Source organism: Emydura macquarii, unplaced genomic scaffold, assembly GCF_026122565.2.
Source record: "Emydura macquarii macquarii isolate MOO-44397 ecotype Brisbane River unplaced genomic scaffold, CSIRO-AGI_Emac_v2 contig_554, whole genome shotgun sequence".
Classification (NCBI taxonomy): domain Eukaryota; kingdom Metazoa; phylum Chordata; order Testudines; family Chelidae; genus Emydura; species Emydura macquarii.
In genome coordinates, this window is record NW_027130691.1 from 3074391 (window position 1) to 3094460 (window position 20070).

The 20070-nt window shown below is 52.5% G+C and overlaps 1 protein-coding gene across 3 annotated transcripts in view; it reads right to left on the bottom strand.

The window, feature by feature from the left end:
* Nucleotides 1-2051, bottom strand: part of FAM222A (family with sequence similarity 222 member A) — a 100976-nt gene extending 98925 nt beyond the window's left edge. For all 3 annotated transcript variants that reach the window (XM_067539451.1, XM_067539449.1, XM_067539450.1), the window contains exon 1: nt 1492-2051. The gene's annotated coding sequence lies outside the window, so the exon portion shown is untranslated. The remainder of the gene's footprint in view (nt 1-1491) is intronic.
* Nucleotides 2052-20070: the final 18019 nt, after the last annotated feature.

The following is a 20070-nucleotide window of genomic DNA, read 5'->3' on the forward strand; positions in this document are numbered from 1 at the left end:
GGTCATGTGAAAGGAACTGATCTCAGCTTAAACAGTGGGAAAGCACTAAATGCCCAGCAGTATCATGCATTTAACTCTTGCAGACTGTTCTGCTTTGCCTCTGGCAGTTCCGACTTGCCTGCACTGAAGTTACAGAAGATATGAGGGGGGAATTCTCTCTCTACCCAAGAGCTGGTTTGAATGCATTTCAGGAAATTCGTTTTGTTTGGAGACTGGCCTCACTTGAAAGAGCTACTGACACCCAAGAGGAGAAAGCCAGAAGTGTGAGAATGGCTTCTAAAGAAGAACAGTTCTCAGGTGTTTTGTCTTCCTCCTTTGTTACTGGCAATATTCAGATGAACATAAGGGCCGGCGTTAAATATTTCATCTGTTTCTGCTCCTCTCCTGAATTCTGTTTGCAACAGCCTAAGTGTTTCCACAGCTACAGAGGGATCAGGATTTTAGGCAGGAAAAAAAGCACCAAGAACAGGTGGGTTATTTTCCCTGTAAGAATCCGGTTCCACACCATTGGGGCCAGTGATGAACATAGACACAGACACACACACACCCACCCCTATTTGATGTGAGTCTCTCTCTCTCCTTAAAGGAGCATGTCTCCAGCAGTGAGACAGAGATGGATGTTTTATTTCCACCAGCACTTCAGCCACCCAAAAAGTGTGTGTGTGTGTGTGGGGAGGGGGGAGGATCTATTCTGGTTTCATCAGTGAATGACCAGATTAAATTAAGAGGAAAGAAACATGCACATCATGCTCACTGAGAAAGCAGGTAATGCAGAGTATGCCAGAACTCTCTCTGACACAATCCAAGCAGGTAAATCCGCCAGGGCCCCTGAGCTCTGTCTGCTTGTGTCTCCTAATATGTCACTGGGGTTTATTAGCACTCGACATACCTTTCAACTGCTCCTCATTAAGCCGAGACACTCTTTTCAGAGCTGAGAATACCAGGGAAGGTCATTCCCCAGCCCCCGGCAGGAGGGGCGGAGAGGGGGCAGCTGGCCGGCTGTGACCAGAGTCGGAGCTGCCCCGGCTCAGCCACACAAAAGAACCGAGCAGGAAGAGGACATCGCCGGGTTCACAGCGGGCCACGTGGGGGCCAGCCCCAGATACCCGCCCGCAGCCCGCAGGCAGCCGGCTCCGTCGCCTATGTGCGGGGCGGCCAGGGCCAGGCTCGCCTTGCCAAGCGTCCGGGCCGGGGGAGGCCAGGCGGGGGCATTTCCCAGCCGCGCGGGGAGCCCAGGGTGCGGAGCGGGGGCGGGGGGTCTCGGCTCGGGAGCCGCGGGGCTTCGTCTCCGAGTCCGCCCCGGCTCGGTCCCTGCTGCGGGGGATGGATGGAGAAGGACCCGCGGCCAGGTCTGGGGGGGGGGGCGCCCCTTCTCCTCGCCCCGCTCGCCCCGTGCGGCCCCCGGGGCCAGCCGCGGCTGGAGGCGAGCCAGGGCCGGCCGCAGCTGCAGGGATGCCCCGGCCCGGATCCGGATCCCAGCCCGCTACTCACCCTCCTCGCCTCTCCAGGACGCTGCAGGCCGGAGCGAGCCCCGCGGCCATGAACCGGGGCGCGGCGGGGGGAGAATCCCTGACAACAGCCACCAAATCCTGCCCCGGCGGGCGGGGGGACGGACGGACGGACCAGGCGACTCCGATCCCGGCCGCGGCGAGCCCGGCTCAGCGGGGAAGGCCCATGCCGGGGCTGCCGGGTGCAGAGCGGCCGCGGCGGGGTGAGGCGCCGGGAGGACGAGCGCCGGGATCCCGCCTCCGCCTGCCGCGGAGAGCCGGGCCGGGGGTCCGGGAGCCGGGCCGGGGCAGCGCCTGCCTCCCTCCGTCCGATCCCTCGGCGGGCGGCGCCGCTCGGCTCGGCTCGGCTCTGCCCAGCCGGCCCCGGCGGCGGCTCCGCTCGGTCCCTTCTTCGGCCCGCGCCGCCCCGGGGCTGAGCCGCGGGCGGGCGGGCGGGCAGGCGGCGGCGGCTCGGCTTTAGCCCCTCATCGCCGGGGGTGGCGGGGATGAGACGCCGCCGGCTCGAGGCCGCTCCGGCAGCTGGCGGGGATGCTCCGGCTGCCGGGGACGATGCACCCGCTGGCCGAGCCGGCTCCTTCCCGCACCGGAGCGGAGCGAGCGAGCCCCCGCGGGCGGGCGGGCGGCTCCGGGCCCGGCTGCGCCCCCGTCCCCGGCCCGGCGGCCCCGCTCGCTGCCTCCCCTCCTGCCCGGCGCGCGGCTCCGGCGACACTGACGGACGGAGCCAGGGGCGGGCCCGGCGCCCCGCACGCGGCTGAGCCACGCCCCCCCGCCCCGCCCCGGCCCGTTACCAGGGTGACGCCCTGTAGCGTCCGGCGGGGGGCGGGGCCGCCGCCACGCGCGCTTTTCGCGGTAAAATTCAAAGGGCGCCGGGCCGCGGGCCGCCCTCGCGCCAGCACTACAGGCCCCGGCATGCACCGCGCCGCGAGCCCGGGGCGAGCTGGGAGTCGTAGTCCGGCAGGGGGCTGACCCCCTGGCCTAGGGCCCGGAAGGAGGATGGGGCCTGGCCCAGTGTATTGACAGCACGGGGGATGGCCCTATTGACAGGCTCCTGGGGGAGCCACTAAGGGACATGGAGGCGTTGGGGGGGGGGGATCCTGGGAGTGACCGGCTGGGGACCACCTGGGATGGGAGGGATGCTCCGGGGATGGCGTTTGGGCAATGCCCAGGACATTTTGCTTGGGAAATCTTGGGGGTCCCTTGGGGCCCCCTAGGGTTGCAAGCCAGCTGCCATACTATCCTAGCATGTGGTCCTGTACCTGGAACCCAGGGATGACTAGCGCATCAGACCAGCGTCCCTCTGCTCTAGGCTCCCATTGTCCAGTTATTCCTATGCTCTGTTTTCTAGCCACTTTCTAATCCATGACAATACATAGTCCTGGGGTGAGAGATAGTTGCCTTCATGGACTCTTATGAGGGACTTCTGCGCAGGCTTTTGACAGTCCAAATAACATATCAACTGATGCTCTGTTAGCCCGTATTTTGCTAACGTTCCAAAGAGCTCTAGTAGATTAGAGAGGCATGATTTTCCTGTACAGATGTCATGCTGGTTTGCCCCATCACAGCCTGATCCTTTAGGTACTTTGTAACTCTTCTCTGTAATTATTGTCTCAAACAGTTCTTCACTGTGAAGTTAAATTGATTATGTAAAGATAAAAGGCTCTATAACCCATGCCCAACCCCAAGAGCCAACCAGTTTCCCTTGATGATGTTATAGTCTCCTCTGCAGGTGTCTCTTTTTCCCATGCAACTTCATGTCACTTGCTGGTAAAACACATAAGGTCTGAACAAAGGCTGTAAATCTGCTCTCATCTTACATACAATTCAGATATTAGAAGCAAGAAAGACCTTGTACAAAGAGTCTTGGGTAAATGAATGGCAGCTGTGTGCCCTGATGGGGCCAAGCATTTCATGATAGGCCAACACATTGCTGCTCTATGAGGTTTAGTGAAGCTGTACAATCACTTCTGAGTGGCCAGCATTTTCCTAGACTTCATAGATTCTAAGGCAAGAAGGAACCCTAATGATTATCTAGTATTTGAGTCTGACCTCTTGCTTAACACCCGTGAGAGAATTTCAGCCAGTAATTCCTGCATCCAGCCCAACTAGAACGTATCATTTAGAAAAACATCCAGTCTTGATTTAGAGCCTGATCCAAAGCTCACTGAAGCAAGTGGACAGGCTGCCATTGACTTCAAATAGATTTGAATCATGATCTTGAAGAAGACTCCAAGAGATGGAGGATTTACCACATATCCCTTATAAGTTTAAGGCATTCTAAGCAGGTGCAGGCAAACCTAGATACTGCAAGGTATCTCCACCGCAGACAGTCACCCAAACTCATCCTGCACCTTGATGGAGGTGCTAAATAGTTCAGGTGGCTTTCTCAGTTTTTCCATTATTTTTCATTTTCACTGGAACTCTGAGTTTTCTGTTATAAGTCAGAACAGGAAGCAAAGGAATCAAAATACCTTGGCTTGGCCTCTCAGTCTTTCTAGCTCCTTTTCCCCAGGAAGCCTTGTTCATCTTTGCAGACTTCAGGGCACTAGGATAGTTTGCTACTGAACTTTTGGGTATATTTTTATAAGGACTCAAATCTCCAAATCTCCCTCTTCCTAGTTCTGATCCAGGTAACATGAAGGTTGAGAAATTATAATAAAATAATAGCTAGATATGCTTTCAGCAGAGTGATTCCACTGTGTAATTATAACACATATTATCCTCCCTATGAAAATACATTATACTGAATAAATTATCTCTTTCAGCAGGGCTATTCATCCTATTCATTTGTTTCATTTCTTTTCTTTTTTTTTTTTTTTTTTGTTAACATATTCACTAGGCTCTTGTGCAACTTTATAAATTTGCTGTTGCTTATTTCTCTCCTTTCTAGGTTATAGTCTAGGCTAGAGATTAGAATAAAACTATTATACATTTGTGAATAGCAAATAGATTGTTCAAAGATAATTTAATCCAGGCTATTAATAAGTAAGATAGAAAGAGCTTTTTATATTCAGTGCAAAAAAGGAAACCTCATTTTTCCATAGAAAATGTTTTAACTACCTGCAGTCACTTACTGTAGCTTGGAACTCTGCTGTGTATTTGCTGCGGAAGAAGTCTCTTTTGAATCAAGTAAACATTTTAACTCTGTATTCGTCTTGAACAAGACACTGTCAAGCAGTTTTGACCTAAAAGTTAGACGTGCAATACAAATGGTTTTGCAGAATAGGAATGTTTCCATGATTAAAAAAGAAAGGGGAATTAACTATTTTTTTACATAACAATTTCCCAACAATGTTGGGAACTAACCCACAACATTATAGTGCTAATGAATGAGACAAACAAAGTGAAATTGACTATAAATATTAAATGAAATAGACTAGTTTAATTTCAATGTCCAAGCTGAGTAAATTGCAAAAAACAAGCAAGCAACTTCTATCAGTGGTGAAAGATAAAGATTTTTAAAAGCCTTTCAGCTTCAGCACAAACATGCATGAGTCAGATCCCCTGCTGGCATAACCCCTCTGGCACCAGCTGAGAATCTAGCCCAAAGGTTTTAAACACATGTGGTCAGATTCTGTTCTTGATTACACTGGGGAAGTGGAGTTACTCTGGATTTAACTGAGAGCAAAATCTGGCCAATGTCTGTAAAATGACAGCATCCCTTTAATTTAATATAATTATTTTTGACTGGCACAGGAAATCCAAACTGCTGAGCATTTTCATCTCTCATTGTGACAAATGTGTGTCGTAATTCTTTGACCAAAATGTCAGTCGGCTCTGAAAATGACTGGTCCTGGAATGAGAGAGATTTCCAGGGGATTAAAACCAGGCCATTACTCTCCAGTTTAAATGCATTCAAGTCTCTGAAAGCCTATCTGCTTTGGCTTCTTTTGTACGGAAAGTTATTGGCTTATCAAGGTTAAAATACATTCAGTATGGTCCAATAAAACAGGGATATCTCAGCATTCATGCTGTCATTTGGAGGTCCGTTTTCATGGCAACAGGGCTCTTTTCTGCACATTAAATGGTTCAGTTGTGCAAAGTTCAGACATTACATAAACGGAGAGGTAACAAAAAAAAAAAAAATCAATGAGCGCATAGGCATGGAAAAAGGAGATAGCATTGATTTGTCCCACCATCGATATTTGGGATCACTGCTTTTTGCCCTGTACAAAATCTTCACATATTGGCAATATAGAAACAAAACAAAAGCTGAAGGACATGCCGGGAGAGAATGTGCCTTCACTTCACAGCCCGTCATCTTCTTCTCTTTAATTAATATTGTCTTCAGTAGTCACAGGTGAGAAGCTACCAGCCGGGCTGCTGATTCCTGCACATGCCAGGCACAATGAGAAACTGATTCTTTTCAGAATAGAAATGGAGAGAGACCTTCTACTCTGCTGATTTATTATTAATAATGCAGTGCGCTGCTACAGCGCTGCGTGCTGGAGGGCGTGAAAGTGTCTCCAGGCGCTAAGTCAACCTTGCAGCCCCCCCAGGTGAAGGTGATAAATACCCCATTGTACGGCTGTGGGATCTGAAGCACGGCACAGGGCTGCATTTTCTCCCACCAGCACTGAACAATTAATGTTTCTGCAGAAGTCAGTGGGAGTGGAGAGCACTCAGCACCTCACTGGTGGGTGTCCAAGAGTCGGAGTGTGAGTCTTGTGGCTAAAACACCAGTTTAGGGTACAGATTCAGCTGCCCCATATTTGAGTGGCATTGCCACTCACTGAAATTTGCCCTGGCCGCTCCTCTGTTTTCTGGTCAGGGCCAAGGGGGGTGCCCGGACCCTTCCCCTCTCATTGCAGACCTGTCCCCAGGAGAAGCCTTTTGAAATCTCTCTAATTTCCTTTGGGGTTCCCCAGAAAACAGAACAGTTTTGCACATACCTCGGTGCGTGCTGTAGCAAAGGGCAAAGTGTTCCAAGAACATAGGAGTCTGACATACTTTCAGCCCATCCCAGAAGGCTGGGAAAGTTCAATCAATGGTCTCCCAAAAAGGAAAAAAAAATGGCTCTTTGCATTTTGATTTGAGTGGCATCCGAACTGGACTTGGTGAACTGCCATGAGAACGGCTCTTCACGTGACATTTCCAGCAGGGGAAAACCAGGATAGGCTGGACTGGCCCATGGGGCAAGGTATGAAGTCCATAGGAATTACAGGTATTCAGCACTTTGCAGGATCGGGCCCGGAGTCTCTCACTGTCCTGTTACAAATCTCTCGTCTGCCTGTATTTAGTGCTTGTCAGGTGGTGCTATTTGAACAGCCCTGGAGCCTGAAGCCCTTTTGTTATGCCCTGCACAGTTGGGGCAGAGAGGGCGGCAGGGCGAGCTTCCCTGCAGAATCTGCCAGCATACCTCTGTCCCCTGCTGGAGCAGAGCGAGGGGAATCCAGTTTCCACGGCCCATAAAGTGGCTGATCCACACTGATTGTGCTGCTCTGTGTGATGTGGGCACTTGCCATCCTAGGCACTGGTGCTGAGACTCAGCAGCTCATCACACAGACACCAAAGACCTCTGGGATGGCCTGGGCTTGACCGACACTGCCGACCTGGAAACGGACGGCTGCGTATCTCACTGCCAGCCCGGCGAGCCAGCCAGTCTCCTTTCTCATTATTCTTAATAAGTCAGATCTTGAGGCCCTTTCTCTGCCCTGGCTTCTGCAAAATCCCCCTTGTCTTTTTATACCCATGTGAAGGCTGCCTCTCTCAGCTGTCACCTTGCCCTCTGTGCGAAGAGGATTCATTGCAAAGACTGCCGTGTCCACTGTGACATTGGAGCCCCATACTGGGCTGGACTGGGGACCCTTGCTGGAGCTAGAAGTGGTAACTCGTGCGAGAGGTCCCTTTGGAGACTGAGTGCTCACCCATGAGAGGGAGGTGCCATTGGCCCGTTTGGACCTCGAATAGGAACATCTTCTGCAACCCATCAGCTCTCTGCAGCACCTCCATAGAAAGAGCTTGCCAGCCGCTTTCGAAGGCAGCTTGTGGAGGGGACGTGCTACCAGGTACATGCTGGAGACGGACGGTCCTTGGAGGTGGGACTAGGTGAGATGCAACCAAGACTCCTTCCTCTGAATTGGTTACAGCAATCTCCTAGCAGTGGAGGGCGAGCACATGTCCAGTGTCGGATCTCCTGAGCCCGCAGGGCTGTCTGGAGAAAGGGCATGGGGTGAAAACCGGTGTTTTCCAGGGGACACGGCCCACCACTGGTAGGCAGGCACCCAAAAGTCAAAGGCCTCCAGGTCAGTCCAGTCAGCACGACACGAGTGCTCCAAGAACACCAGTCTCCCCAGAGAACGCCGATGCTGCCGGGCGCACAGGGAGCTGATCTCCAGCAGCGGCTGACAGAAGGCAAAGGGTTTGGGGGGCTTTTTGGCATCTGACTTCGATGCTGCTGATGGATGTCAAGCTTTTGGCTTTCCAGTCGAGGGGGTGAGGGAGATTCCAGTGCTAAAAGTGCCGGTAGAGGAGAGACACCAACAGCTGTTGTGAAAGCAAACGGAGAGCGAGGCGAGGAAACAAGATGACCATAGCGGCCGAGCGTGATGAGGGAAGAAGAGGGGACCCTTCTGCAGGCTGATGCTGCCTCGGAAAACCTGAGCCAGAGACAAGCTACTGTTACTCAGTTCTTACCAGAGGATGGGCCACAATCAGCTCTTAGCTGCCCCAAAGAAGGCACTGAGTAACGCCGCTGGTTCAGACAGAACCAGGGGAAAATCCTATGTGGGGCATTTGCCCCTTTGGATCTTTCTGAACCCCTCACTCCTGCTCCGTACATTTGGACGGTGCTACTGAGACAATCTCTCCAGGCTGCAAATTCAAAGATGTTTCAGGCTAAACACAGCTGAAGAGCCCAGATTTCAACAATTTAATCAGCAGCGAAGGCTGCACGGTTATGTTTTCTAGTAAATATTATGCCAGCCAAATGAGGTGCATGAGTCAGGCTTTTCACACAAGTCCGTTGCATTATTTGCATATCATAACAGCTCACAGATGGTGTGTGTGTGAGCACGCACCTGGATATTAGGGGAAGTCAACGTGTGTGTGTGTGTAAGAGAGATAAATGGGTGAACCCATCTGGATGAAATAAGACCTGACCTGGACTTTTATAGACTCCTAGACTTCAAGATCAGAAGGGGCCATCGTGATCATCTAGTCTGACTTCCAGGCCACGGAACTTCACTCACCCACTCCTGTCACAGACACAGATTCACACTGAATCAGAACCTTTTAGGTGTATGAAAACGTTCTGTCAATGTTTTTATGTAGCATTCACTTTCATGCCCTTTGAACTTCCTGGTTTCATCTCTGACTGAAGCCCTGTAGGCCTATTGAAACACCCCAAGAATCCGAGCAACACTGGGAATCTCTGCCCGGGGCTGCTCCAAGGAGAGTGGAGAAGAATCTGAATATCTGGCTGCTCAGCCAACCCCGAGGCCGCTCGCCCGTCAAGGACGCGTGTGCGTGTGCAAATGTCACGCTCCTGGCTGGACACATCCATCCTGCTGCGTTTAACTATTGCTCCAGTGCAGAGGAGGCTGACGCTCAGTATTATTCCTGTAACATTTCCCGCCGAGAGTCACGGATGTTAAAGGCAGACACCACCTCTTGGTCACCTGGTTCCCTTTCCCTACCGCTCTTGGCAATCCACAGAGGGCTGCTCCCTTCAGGATACCAAACCGAGCTGTGTCTGGCCTGGTTTCCATGTCTTGGGGAACCGCCAGCACTCGTCCTCTGCACTCTGTGTTGTCCGTCGGGTCTGCACTTCCAGTAGCCCTGTCCACCTTGCTGTAGAGAAGAGGGTGCGGAGGATGGTACAGATACCACAAGCTCGCTTCTCCTTGGGAAGAGCTACCTTTCAGCCTAAGGCCTCCGCCTTCTCCCTGTGTACGTCAGACCCTTGCTGCACACTCATAAAGACAGATTTGGGCCCTTACTTCTATTAAGACAAATTCCCATTGGCTCTAATGACGTTACAGCAGGGGTGAGTCGGGCCAGCCGTTCAGATCTGCTATTTCTGCATCCAGTGGTGGAGGAGTTTTGCCCACCCCTCCTTGCTGCTCTTTGCACATTCTCTGCCTGGCAGGAAGCTACATTCCATCATTTTCCATTTCTTATTTTTTAATTTGTAAAAAACCTGGATCAAAACCGCAGGTAAAAAACCCTGCGAGAGGAGAAGAGAAGAGCCCCCCCCCCCCCCCCCCCCCCCCCCGGGGGAAAGGGAACACAACCCTGTGATATATTTGCTAATCCTGTTAGTCGTGAACCTCTGATGCCACAAGAGATACAAGGATGAATGACAGTTGATTTGGTCTTATCTCACTTTGCTACATTTCATATCCTGTACAGGCCCATTAGATGGTCTCTCTGTACCACAAGTGCCAGTGGAATATAATATTGCTCTGAGAAGGAAAGACAAGGGGTGCGAGGAACTGAGGACGCAAAGACCAGGTTTGCAGCCTCCCACACTGCCAATGCTAGCCAGAGAGAGGAGAATAATGCACACAACGCCCCAAAGGGTTTGCGGGATGGAGCTGAGCAGCAGCGAGAGGTTAGTTCCTAGGTCAGACGAGCACTGATCTCAACATTTCATCATTTTTTTGCCAGGTACCACACTGCAGTTCTTGGGGAAGTTGCCTGAGGTTCTTTCTTTTAGCCCAAGAAAAGACAGTAGCAGTGCAAGTTTCACCCTCATGGTCCCCTCCAGTCATCCTCAGATATACCTCTTGCTCGAGCTGGGCTAGAGAGGGCAGGCCTGTCTACACGCACCATTCTGGTTTTGCCCCTCTGCTGAGATGGCTAAAAAGGGGGAAAAACTAAGACTGAGCCTGATGGCAATTTTTGTGACGTGGTCATTTTCTGACATGGAAAATGAATTGAGACCCACCCCACTCATCTTTGCATAGGCCACCAGACAGCCGTCAGGGGGGTGATATGGCAAGCTAGAAATGGACATTTTCCCCACCTAAATTAGGGGGAAATCTTCTAACATCATGAACCCCCTCAGTCATTATATATTTAAAACACTCCTTGTTTGCTTTTCTTTCAAAAACGCTACCCATAAGAACCTCTGGTTCACAGTTATTTTTCTATTTTCACTAGGATGCTCTTTAGACACTGGAGTGAGTGTCCTTTAAGAGTGGAGCATTGTGGGAGCCCCCTCCCTGGCATAAAACCCAGCCTTTCTGGCAGCAGTTCAGTCTAGCAGAAGGACCTATAGGAAGTGAAGGGACCTAAGGCCTGGCTGCGAGACCAGATATGCTGCCAATGGGTTGCCATTTGATTTTTGTTGGGGTTTTTCCCATCGTGTTTCTTCTGATCGCTGATAGATCAGAGCTGATTCTAACCCACAGAGTTCGGGTCAGTGCAATTTTGCCAGAAGCGCCGGCGTCTCATGCCAACAAGATGGCAACAACTTTTGGTCCTTCGCAACGATGCATACAGCTTTGAGCAGAACGCACATGACAATCAAACGCATCTAAATAAAGCCGAGTGAATCATTTGTCCTCTCTGGTGAATTTCACCTCAGTGTTTTGGTCGCAGCACAGGTGCAACCAGGCTGAGATTTTTCTCAGGTCCATAATTCCAAACCCCTCTGTGAAGTATTTCTTGAATTTCCTTTGCTCAGGGGCTTGTCACATAGTTGTGATTGTGCATGTACCTCCTAGCCGGGTTGTTTCTCTGGCAGTAACCAGGGCTCTGATGAAAATGCAAATGTGAAGCAAATTTAAATTTCACATTCTGCAAATATTGGGGCATACAGGGTGAAAATCCCCTTGCTAAGTGCCTGTGCTCATCAAACCCACCAACACAAGCACTTCCAGAATCCAACACTAACGGGTGTGAACCAAGTGATTTGGGTTAAAAGTGAAAAAAAGTTGCAACATTCACCCATCTCCATATCTAAACACTTCGGGTCTGTGGTCTGCTGCAACGTCACAATGTCAGCTGGGTTAGAGGTAGGGGTAGGGCTAGGGCCTAGTGTTTGATTTAGGCCAGATTTGAGCTAGCTCCCATCACTCTAAAGGGGTACCACATACACCTCCTTGAGCTGCAGAATTTACTGATGAATCTCCGGTTCCAGGGATTAAACTGGGTGCAAAAGGTTCCCAATGTCAATTGCCCAGATTGTTTTATTTTCCCTTCAGTTGATACGAAATTAATTTCTTTCTCCCCAGAATGACTTGGTGACACTGATTAACTGTCTTGTCTAGACCAGTGCTAGCCTGGGCTGTCAGCGTAGATTAGAAGGTGGGCTCTGTGCAGAGCGGAATCTGATGGGAAGCTCTCGGTTATGAGGAGTTGCTATGTGAGGCCGGGACCCACAAGTGGTGTGTGAGTGAGTTAGAGAATCCCAGAGGAGTTTCACCTTTAACTTATTTTCTTTTTTCCCCTCCAAATCTGCTGACATTTGGAAAAGGGAAATAGTTGTAATTTGCTTGTTTCAGCAAGTTGCAGGCCCATTTTTTCTGCATGTGCTGCCTCTTTAAAGGCTGTGCACGGCCCCTGGCATTAATTACAAGCTCCCAATATGTGTGCAGCCTCCGTGGTGGCAGAGGACTGTGTCTTTAGAGGACTGAAAACCACGGAGTGGTGTAACACACACAATCCACAGAACGCCGGGAGATGGGACGACATGGGTCCCACGTTTACTCTTTCGTCCCAGTGCTGGACTTACAGTGGATTTTGAACGAGTGGTGAAACTCAGCAATCCTCAGCCTGCAAAAGTGGAATAAAAGATGCCCGGGGGAAAGCACCAGAAATCGCAACATTTCAGAGTAGTGGTTCTCGTTGCCTTCCATGCAAGTGGCCGCATAGTCAGGACACGCTTCCTCAGGCTTTAGGAAGCTAGTGGGTGGGGGTCTAGGTAGGGCCTTCTGAGACCTGTGTTCAGTTCTCTGCTCTGCCACAGACTTCCTGGGTGACCTTTGGCAAGTCACTTAGCCTCTCTGGCCCAGATCCTGAAAGGAAATTAGGTGCATAGCTCCCATTTGAGTTCAATGGACTAGCCTTCCCAGGAGAATGGTTTAAACCGAACAGGACAAAGCACTAGAGAACAGGCCTTTGGGAACAATACCACAGGGGCCCCAAGAATGCAGACTGGCTCAGGCCGTGATGATGGAATGGGGCGTAAAAGACTGTGACTCGGCTTCTCTCTTTAGGCTGTAATCCATTTCCAGCCTGTTTTCTGTTATTGATTTGTATTTCACCAGCACCTAGAGGCTGCAGCTGAGATGGAGGCCCCAGTGCCTCGGGAGTCGTGCAGACTCGTAGTATAAGGTCCAGGGAGAATTATTATCTCCATGTTACAGATGGGACACTGAGGCATAGAGAGACTAAGTGACTGGCCTAAGGTCACACAGGGAGTCTGTGCCAGAGCAGGGAACTGAGCCCAGACTCCAGCCCAGTGTCTTAACCAAAGAAGTTCTTGCCCTTTCCTCTTATGTCTCTCCGTGGCTTGTTTATCTACAGTTTTGCTCTCTGTGTATTGGCTAGGTTCTTGTATGTTTATCCTCTTTGCTTGTCTCATGTCATTTACTACCCTGGGAGCTTGCTTCTGCACTCTCCATGCACCGCAGACTAGTGGGAGTTTGGGAAGTGGGGACCAAATCCCTGGTGTCATCTTCCTCTGTGAGGCACTTAATTTTCTGCTCAGTGTTTTTAATTTAAAAAAAAAAAAAAAAGATTAAGAAAGAGGTTGGACCAAGAAGGGGCGAAAGGACGTTCTGCGGCTAAGCCACAAACGGAGGGGGCGGGTCATAGCTGGGTTCTGTTGGCTGCTCTGCCGCAGCCTTTCTGCGGGACCTCAGGCAAATCCCTGGTTCTCGGTAGAAGAGGGCTAACCAAATGTACCGATCTCTCAGGGGGCGCTGGGGGGCTGAGCTCACACCGGTCTGTAAAGCAGGGATGGCAGGGTCTGGAGACGGATGAAGTGTCAGTGTGATTAAAGGAGTGGGGCGAGAAGGCCCTTTCCATGTGCTGGGCAGGATGCACGGCACCGTCCTGGGCCCACGCCTCTCCTCAGAGGCTCATCCACATCTCCGACATAGGCAATTGTCCACTATAAAAAAGAAGAATCAAATAAATAGCAAAGGGGCTGCACCAATTCAATGTGATCTATTTCCCCGAGTCAACAGGTCATTACAGACCCTCGCAGTCATGTATTCTCCTCTGGATAACAAACGTAGGAAAGACGACGTCTATTTCCAGGCTTTATGATATTTTTGGTGCAGGGGCGTCACGAATACCTAACGTATGAAGAGCTTTTCTCTTCCTGTCTTCTTAATCTCATAAAGCCAGCCCTGTCCCAGGTGCGGAGCTGTCCAGCTATATGCCATGCAGATGGAGAAGGTAATATAGATGGTAATTTTGTAAAGGTCTTGGCAAATGTCCTGGGGAATAAAGCAGAACGGCTTCACGTGGCTGGAATCAGGCACCCCTCTTATTCACGGGGGCGTCTTATCCAATGGGAATCTTTCCACTGCCCTAAGTGGACTTTATATCTGGCCCTTAGACCCTAGTTCAGCAAAGCCACTTACGCAGATGCTTAAGACTGCTTGACAATCTAAGGTGCAATATATGGCCTCCAGCATCACAGATGCGGAGCACCGCCCACTTTTCAACATATTTCTCCACACACACCGCTGGCAGGAAGGGCAGCGTTATTACCTTCCTCTGACCGATGGGAACCTGAGCTACAGGGAGCCTAGGCGACGCGCCGAGGGTCACACAGGCAGATCAGAGAAGCAGACGCAGATATCACAAGTGCCGGGCTAGCCCCCGAACACTGGAACTTCTCTCCGCTCTCAGTTAAGCAAGTGCGTTGCTGAAGCCGAGTCTCCTTGGAGAACGTCGGGGCCGTGGGATTTGTATCTGCAATGTTTGCAAGCTGCCAACAGCTGGTGGAGTGGACTGGGAACAGCTCCGCGCAATGGGGTCAGCGCCGGCTGGTCTTGTTCTTTCCCCGTCACTGTTCTGGGTGTTCCTGGATAACTCGCCATCAGGAAAAAAAGATTCCTGTTTAGGTAACCGAGGTCATCCAATCAGAGACGGGAACGTCCCCCGGGACTTAGCTGATCGGTCACACAGCACAACTGACAAGCAGCCGCCCGTTCAGCTCAAACACATTGGCATAAACTGTCATCAGGTTACCCAGTGAAAGACAACGTGGCTGTGAAACGTCCCCGAGGCTGCAAACGAAACTCTGCCCCCCCCAAGCAGGCGACTGATTCTGTTCCTTCTCCTTCGACTCCCATGGAGGCAGGCCTGATGAGCGGACGCAGCTCAGAGTCCCTGGCTATCCATCCCACCGGGTCAGGACCTCCAGCCCAAACCGTCCTACATCCTGCTGTGTGACCTGGTTCCGAGCAGCAAGTGGAATGGCTCATTCTCGTGGGAACCGCGGGGCGCCGTGGGGACGTGCGCAAACACGCCTGTCTTCCAGCGGGGAAGCACCTGATTTCATTCTCTTGACAGTAAAGGATTTAATATGATTTATTAAAAATGTATAAAGCCCGGTTGTTGGTGTCTCTTCTCTGATAAGAGCATTGTCTCCTTCGCCGCTGCCGTGTCAGATATGCTCAGCTTTGGTTTATGTACCCCTCACTCAAACGGCTCCTGAAATGACATCTTCCTTGGATAAGACGATCCCGCCACGGCGCATATTAATTTTCGGCAGAATGCCTGAGGCAAACAAATTCAGACTTCAAGAGTCATTACGGCTGATCTGCGACCTCTGGGAAGGCGGCGTTCAGATTCTGCCTTGGATGGCAGCTAATAAAAGCATGCATTTAAAACAAACAAACAAACCAACCAACCAACCAACCAACCCGCACCCAAACCTTTGGCATTTCTCTTCAGCAACCCCTCCTGGGACTGGCTGATATTGGCGTCTCCTCCAAAGCGCCTGCTCCTGGCCGGACGGTGCGCTCACCCGTGACTCTCCGGACCTGTGTGTGGCTGACAGAGCCCATTAGGGGTGCACAACGAGGAGTTCATCACAGCCCCTTGTTGAGGCGAGAGGCGGAGGGCTGCCGAGGCTGGGGGCGGGCGGGCCACACCAGCAAGTCGTAATTTCCCTCTCCGTGGCCCGGGTGCCAAGTCTTTTAGCCCAAGGGATGACAACTGAAGTGATTGCGATTTGCCGGGAAGGCACTGAGACAAGCTGCGGTGATTCCCTCCGATACCAGCCCCCTCCCTTCCTGACAGGAGATCTGTCACAGTAAATTTGCCCTGCTTATGTGCCAGCCCCCCTCCCTCCCCTGAACACACACGATAACTGCTGCTTCCAATTAAATTGCAATATCATCTAATGGAGCATATGATTAGCTAGCTGAGAGATACGGCTCTGGCCACTGCGTGCTGCTGCGCTGGGGTGAGGCACCCATTCCACGTGGGAATCGGCTGGGACCCCTGCGCCGCATTTCCCGGCAGCTCCGTTTGTTCCGTTTAAACATTGGACAAACAAGCGTGATGTCGCCTGTGCTACGCCGTGCTGACAAGTCCTGCCGGTCTCTGCCTGCGCTTGCCCGCACGGGAATGCACAGCTCGGGGGACTGAGAAGGCAACACAGGGTATTTCAGCCCTAGGGACGCTGTTGGCGGTCAATGGAAATCCTTACAATGCCGCTATCCACGATGCATAGACAGTCACCTTGCAACCACCCTGATGGAGGCAGGGACAAGCTTCCTGGAGGCCCCCGCGTGCCAGATGAATCTGATGGCTCTCGGTCCACTTTCCAGTGCGGCAGGTGTCCATGCCCCTGCGAAGTAGCATGTCAATAATAGCGCACACAGCCGCATTCGCCATTGGCAGCCGCATCAGAGAGGCCAATGATTAAACAGGCCAGGGAGACGCGACTCTCTCCTTGGCAGAGATGGTCCCTGCCAGGTGGGGTTAAGACTCAGTGGTTGGACAGGGTCGATGGCTTGCATTGCTGCCCTCTGTGCTGTGTGCTGCGGGCTGCCCTCTTCAGAGCCATCAATCCCCGGCCCCCACGCGGCCGTTTTACCTCCCCTGCTTTTCTAGCTCCAGGCCCTCTGGGTTTCACGAAAGGCTCTTGTCGCACGTTTGCTGGGTGCGTTTGCAGTTCTCATGGAAGTACTCCAGGGCAGCGTCTCGGACGGATGAGGCAGACAGCTTGGACTAGCCAGTCATTTAAAACAGATCAACCTCCCGGCCAAACTGAGACCCCGCGTTCCTGGGGTTTGTCAGAATATTTCAGACACTGTTAGCACACAGATTGCTCTGGGGGGTATCGTGGGGTAGGTATATCCCACCACCCTTTTGGGGCAGCACGGCCCAGCGGCCAGAGGCAGTGGGAGCACCCCACCCCCACCCCGGGCAGCATGGCCCAGTGGCCAGGCAGAGGGTGGGCTGCCCCCCAGGAGTGGTGGCCAGGATAAGGGGACACACAGGCCCTCCTAACTCCATCGGGTCCCAGCCCAGGGCCCTATCAGCAGAGTGTATCCACCATGGGTCAGCATGGATCCCTCTGAAATACGCTGACTCTGTCCCCTGTACCACAACCAGATCAACATCTGGTTCCCCTGGGCTACTTCCTACCCCGTCTTCCTGTTCCGTAGTCCACAGGTCCTCTGCTTCTCCAGGGTCATCAGCAGACAAAGTCCCTAATGACTCCCTCGTGGGCAGCCAGCCAGGTATTCGGCTGGGTCTGGCCTGCCTGGCCTGTGCAGTCTGGGGCTCTGGGGCAGAGTGAGCTGAGCTGCTCCCTTTTATACTGTGGTTCCAGATGGAGCATGCCCAGTAGGGGAAAGGGGGCGTGGCTTCCTCAGTTCATAGATGGGGTTAACCCCCTTCTGGCCCAGTGTGGGGCAGGTATACCCCACCACAAGGGGCTGTTACACGAGCCTTTAGTCTTTCAGTTAGGGTTCCTCTCCCAAACAAATGCCCCAGGAGGTAGAAGGTACCAAGCAGTAGGTAGGAGACGGGCCCCATATTTCTCAGTATATCTTGCTGTCCTCGATTCATAATTCCAGAGCCAGAAGGGACCATTGTGATCATCTGGTCTGACCTCCAGGATAACATAGGCCAAAGACCTTCCCCCAAACAATTCCTAGAACAGATCTTTTAGAGAAACATCCAATCTTGATGTAAAACTTGCCAGTAATGGAGAATCCACCACAACGCTTGGTAAATTGCTGCACTGGTGAATAACCTTCCCTGTCACAAATGTACGCCTTATTTCCAGTCTGACCATGTCTCGCTTCAGCTTCCAGCGGCTGGATCACGTTGTACCTTTTTCTACTCGACTGAGGGACCCATTTTCCTCCCAGATTCATTTCCACAGGTGGCAATTTGCCATTCCCCCCAGAGAGAACATCACAAAGGTGGGTACATCTCCCCAGGGGAATCTGGCTGTTTTTAAGAAGCTGCACTCCTGGATGGGAAAGGGCAGAATTTCACCCCAGATCGAAATCCTGAATGCTTGTGAAAATGGGAGCATATGTCCAGGAAGGAACTCGTGGCCTAAATCATCTGCCTCTCACAAATCTTCAGACCAGCATAGCGAGTGCTCATTTCATAATGGAAACGAATAGGTGCACCTTCCTTCTCTTATCACAAGTGCGGGGGTCCGTTTCCAAGGAATTGTTCCTGCTGACCCGGAACATCCCAGGAAGATTAATGAAAATGTATACAGTGTATGAACGGCTGGGTCCCGGCATGATGTATTCCAGCCTTCAGCCATAAATCCAGTTACGGACGTTCAGCTGGATAGCGGAGGACAGCGAGACGCTGGGTTGCTGGCTTCCCTAATAGAGGAAAGGTCAGTGGGGTAAGGCGGCTGCAGTAGTGCTGAAGATGGATTTGATTTGATTCACGGCCAGTCGGTCTCTGTGACTTTTTCGAATAATGTTTATTACGGGCTTGAGGCTCGAGAAGAATTTATTACAGAAAATTGGGAAACAGAGTGAAAGGAATGAAAAACCTCTTTGGTTTGCAATATTTTAGACGGGGCCATTAATGGACGAGGCGCTGGAGGGGATCTATTATTTTCTCCGGGTGACTCGTCTGTGCTACGTGGCGTCGCCCGGTGCCGTCCAAGGCTCTGCCGGGCTGCACTGTGAGCAGACGGCTGTAACCCCCTGCGGGGAGCCTGGATTCAATAGGAAGGGGATTTGGCCCCTGGCCTGAGCCCCGGGACGTGGGGTGGCCTGCGTGGGACTCGGTGACTCGCAGCGAGGACCGGACTTGGAAGGAGACTGGCCGCCTGGGAAGCGGGTCTCTCCCTTGGCGCAGGGGAGGCCACGCTCAGCCAAAGCCGGTGCAGCCCAAGAAGTGGTTGAGATGCGCAACCTGCGTTACTGCCGCCAGGTGCCTTGGAAGAGACACCAGCGCGGAGCATGCTCCTTCACCGGGGCGCATAAGGCAATTGACACAGGGACCGGACAAACTCAGCTGCACCTCGCCGGGGAGAAGGCGCTCGGGTCTGCCCTGACTGCAGATCCGGGCCCAATGCAGGGCTGAGCAGGGGAAAGGCTCAGGCCTGGCTTAGAGAAGGGCTCGGACAATGGATGTAAGGGGCCCTCCTGGCCTTGAGTGTATCAAGCCCCGGATGATACAGCCTCAGGTTTAAGAATATTTTGTGCTCAGCTCCCGCAGGCAGGGAGGTTCCCCTCGGCTCAGCAGAGTCTAGAGTGGTCAAGTCTCCTGGCTGGCCCTGGGCTGGATCAGCTCTACCTCAGGCCATGTAAGATTTTAGTTTTTAAAAGTGTCTCGCTCTTGTGAATGGGAAAAAACCTCCTAAACGAGCCCCACGCGTAACCAGTGCACTGGCGTCTTCCTGACCCTGCAGACAGGCCAAAGCAACAGCTCAGAGGGGACAAGAGGTGCTCCCGTGCCAGGGTGTTCACTCTGGAACTTAATGGTGTCCGTTTACAGAAGCCTGTTTTCAGATAATCCCGGCGTGCGCTTGCAGGGGCGCGCGAGGAGCCAGATAAACAACGGGCAGCAAGCGGGCCGGCTCCAACAGTGCTGCTGGCAGTGCTACCTCCCCGGGGCAATGCTGAGTACAAGGGTAACTTTTCGAACCCACACAAGGGCCGTCTTCCTCCGGTGAGCTTGGTATGAGCCCCCCATTGCCAGCAGAGAAAGCAGCAACGGATGAGCAGGGCCCCCGGGTCCGAGCCCTGACTGTAATCGCAGGCTTGCTTTGTAGTGAGTTTGCTACACGTGCACTCACGCTCCAGACTGGCTGGTCTTGGAGAGCTCACGAGATGCTCCTGGTCCATTTCTAAGACGGAGCCTGGCTCTGTCCGTGCGGGGCAGGCGCCGACATCGCCCTGGCACGGGCCTGGCCTGGCTGGGTTTGCCAGTTGGCTCTGTTGGGAGGCAAACCCAGCCAGGCCAGGCCTGTGCGAGGGTGATGTCGGCGCCTGTCCCGTGCGGGGTCGTGCAGCCGGTGCCCCTGGACGGTCCCGTTAGGTCACACCCACGAGACGGTCGCGAGCAGAAATTCCTCGGCATCCGCTCAAGGCCTGGGGGCGGAGAGCTGAAATCTCTGCTCCTGCACGCGCAGCGGAGCTGCTGCCGGGCGGCTCGC